Raw genomic sequence first — 4,353 nt, forward strand, 5'->3', positions numbered from 1 at the left:
TGATTTGGGGCCCCGTCGGCCAACTAGCAAGAATCCAAGCTGGGGCGGGGCCACGTTGGTGCCACACCACCCTCGCATCGCAAGAGCTGGGACGGGGACGATTGGGCCATTGGGCCATTGGGGATCCGTCGCGCCGGCCGCCGGGATGGGTCGCAGTGGAAGAGGGCGAATGTCGGCAGCACCTCAGTAGTTGCAACAGGTGTTGGGACTTGGGAGAGGAAGACGGAGGAGAGAAGGAGGAGAGCCGCCGCTTGATTTGGAAAGGAGGAGAGCCGCCGCTTCGCTGCTGCAAAGCTGCTGCGTGTATACGCGTGCGGCTGGAAACGAACCAGGAAGATGGGAGTGCGACTAGGGATAGGGTTCACGTGATTTGGGCCTAGAATAGTTTGATGGGCTGCCCGTGCTGCTGGGAATGGTGCTTAGCATAATGGGCTGTATATTATTTCGGGCTATTCGGGTGAATCGGGTTTCTTGGGCTGTGCCCCGAATTGCCCGAAATTAATTCGGGTTTTGGCTATTGGCACCCGAATTTGCACCCGTTTTTTCGGGTTTCGGGTAATACGGGCTCGGGTCCGGGTTTTTCGGGTTCGGGGCTCGGGTTTCGGGTTTTATGCCCACCGTGAGGCGGAGGTACCGCCACAGGCGGAGGAAACCGGCGCTGGGCCGTGAGAATCATACCGTCCTTCCTGGTAGGACCGGCACGAATTTGACCTAACAACTTGCCAAAGGGAAGCATAAATGGTTGGCTGGACTTTGAGGAAGCTTTCGTGAGCAACTTCAGCAGCACGTACCGCAGGCCAAACAGGCCACAATAGCTCGCTCTATGCCAACAGCGCTCCAACGAAACAGACCGGGATTACCTGACCCGGTGGAACTCCATAAGAAATTCTTGTGAAGGATTGATTGAGGCACAGGCCATTGCTTGGTTTTGCAATGGGTGCAGAAGAGGTTCACCGCTGTGGCAAAAGCTGCAGAGAAACATGCCAACGACTTTGGCAGAAATGATATGTGTAGCAGACAGCTACGCATTGGGAGATCCAATGCAACCGGCGGTTCAGGCCGAGCCGGCACAATCGAGCCAGCCACGCCAAGATAACTACCGGGATAACCGGCACAACAAAAGAAGGGAAGATTTCCCGGATCGAAGATATGGTCCGCAACAAGTGGCCGCGGTACAGGATCATTCCGGTGCCAGCGGAAGCCAGAGACAAAAAACAGGATCGCAGCCATGGGCGGGTCCAAAAAAGCAATGGGTTGAAAAGAAACCATGGCAAAATGAAGATAGATACACCATGGAATCCGCGATGGATCAACCATGCCGGTGGCACACACCAAATCCGGCGAGACCGGCAAACCATTTGACAAAAGATTGCTCTTGGACCAAAAGACTGATGGAGCGAGGCACGATGTAAGATGCCAGAAACCAAGGTTCCGGAAGGTTACCACCACCACCGCTTACTGGTGCAAACGCTCAACCGGTGCTGCCTCAACCTAACCGGCAGCAACAGCAAGAAGTCCATTGGGTGGAAAATGGCAATGACCAAGCACCACCGCCGGCACCTTTGGGCCGGAACGTTTACCTAGATCCACACTTGTGTTGTGTCGTGTTTGTCACTGAGCCCACAGATAAGCAAAGTATGCATCGCCGTTCCATGGAAGTGAACGCAGTGATGCCGGCAGTTCCGAAGTACATGTTGTGGTCAGATCAGGAAATCACCTGGTCGTTCAAAGATCACCCAAAGATAATGCCAAACCTGGTTGGTTATGCACTGGTTGTGGATCCAATCATGCATGGGCCAATGACAAGAGTCAAGTTCAGCAAAGTGTTGATAGACAATGGAAGAAGCATCAACATAATGTACCGGCACACAATGCGAACGCTGGGCATAACAGAAAATATGCTGCAGCCAACCCACACAACTTTCCATGGGAATGTTCCGGGTTTGTCCTGCTCTCCTATGGGAAAGGTCCGGGTGGACGTATTCTTTGGAGGACGTGATAACTGCCAGGTCGAAAACCTTCTATTCGAAGTGGTGGATTTGGACAACCCTTACCATGCACTGCTGGGGAGACCGGCGTTGGCGGCGTTCATGGCCTCCACTCATACGGCGTATCTCAAGATGAAAATGTCGGCACCTCGTGGACCCTTAACTGTGGTGGGAAACTACAAAGTCTCACTCGAAACCGCTTCTGCCGGATCAAATTTGGCGGAATCGCTGGTGATAACGGAGGAAAAGAAAAGAATGCAAACTGCTGTGGCGCTGGCTCAGTCCTCGCAGCTAAGCTTAGCGGCCATGAGTGGAAACTTGGGCACACCGGCATTCAAGCCGACAAAAGAAACAAAAGACATTGTGCTAGACCCAGCTTACCCAGAGCGTACCGTTCGTATCGGTGCCCGCCTGAATGAGGCATAGGAAAGCGCGCTCGTCAGCTTCCTCCGTGAGAATCGGAATATGTTTGCCTGGTCTACTGATGACTTGGTGGGTGTTCCGAGGGAGCTGGCTGAGCACTCTTTAAATATCCGGAAGGATGCGGAGCCGGTAAGGCAGCCTTTACGCCAGTTCGCTGAAGACAGGAGGAAAATCATTGGAGAAGAAGTAACAAAGTTGTTGGTTGCTGGTTTCATCGTGGAAGTGTTACATACCGAGTGGCTAGCCAATCCGGTGCTGGTCGAGAAGAAAAAAGAGGAGGACCCCAAAGCTCCAAAGGTGTGGCGCATATGCATTGACTACACCAACCTGAACAAGGCTTGCCCGAAAGATCCATTCCCTTTACCCCAGATTGATCAGGTGATCGATTCCACTGCTGGTTGTGAGTTGTTGTCTTTTCTGGATGCTTATTCCGGTTTCCACAAAATCCCCCTGAAAAAGGAAGATCAAATAAAGACTGCGTTCATTACCCCGCACGGGGCTTATTCCTATGTCACTATGCCTTTCAGTTTGCGCAACGCTGGTGCAACGTACTGATACGTCTCCGACGTATCGATAATTTCTTATGTTCCATGCCACATTATTGATGATATCTACATGTTTTATGCACACTTTATGTCATATTCGTGCATTTTCTGGAACTAACCTATTAACGAGATGCCGAAGAGCCAGTTGCTGTTTTCTGCTGTTTTTGGTTTCAGAAATCCTAGTAAAGAAATATTCTCGGAATTGGACGAAATCAACGCCCAGGGTCCTATTTTGCCACGAAGCTTCCAGAAGACCGAAGGAGAGTCGAAGTGGGGCCACGAGGTGGCCAGACACCAGGGCGGCGCGGCCCAGGCCCTGGCCATGCCGGCCTATCGTCTGGGCCCCTCGTGCCGCCTCTTTACCTGCCCTTCCGCCTACAAATAGCCTTCGTCGCGAAACCCCCAGTACCGAGAGCCACGATACGGAAAACCTTACTGAGACGCCGCCGCCGCCAATCCCATCTCGGGGGATTCTGGAGATCTCCTCCGGCACCCTGCCGGAGAGGGGATTCATCTCCCGGAGGACTCTTCACCGCCATGATCGCCTCCGGAGTGATGAGTGAGTAGTTCACCCCAGGACTATGGGTCCATAGCAGTAGCTAGATGGTTGTCTTCTCCTCATTGTGCTTCATTGTTGGATCTTGTGAGCTGCCTAACATGATCAAGATCATCTATCTGTAATTCTATATGTTGTGTTTGTCGGGATCCGATGGATAGAGAATACTATGTTATGTTAATTATCAAGTTATTACCTATGTGTTGTTTATGATCTTGCATGCTCTCCGTTATTAGTAGAGGCTCTGGCCAAGTTTTTGCTCTTAACTCCAAGAGGGAGTATTTATGCTCGATAGTGGGTTCATGCCTCCATTAAATCTGGGACAGTGACAGAAAGTTCTAAGGTTGTGGATGTGCTGTTGCCACTAGGGATAAAACATTGATGCTATGTCTAAGGATGTAGTTATTGATTACATTACGCACCATACTTAATGCAATTGTCTGTTGTTTTGCAACTTAATACTGGAAGGGGTTCGGATAATAACCTGAAGGTGGACTTTTTAGGCATAGATGCATGCTGGATAGCGGTCTATGTACTTTGTCGTAATGCCCAATTAAATCTCACTATATTTATCATGTCATGTATGTGCATTGTTATGCCCTCTCTATTTGTCAATTGCCCGACTGTAATTTGTTCACCCAACATGCTTTTATCTTATGGGAGAGACACCTCTAGTGAACTGTGGACCCCGGTCCTATTCTTTACATCGCATACAATCTACTGCAATACTTGTTTTACTGTTTTCTGCAAACAATCATCTTCCACACAATACGGTTAATCCTTTGTTACAGCAAGCCGGTGAGATTGACAACCTCACTGTTTCGTTGGGGCAAAGTACTTT

This window comes from Lolium perenne, chromosome 1 (genome assembly GCF_019359855.2).
Source record: "Lolium perenne isolate Kyuss_39 chromosome 1, Kyuss_2.0, whole genome shotgun sequence".
NCBI lineage: Eukaryota > Viridiplantae > Streptophyta > Magnoliopsida > Poales > Poaceae > Lolium > Lolium perenne.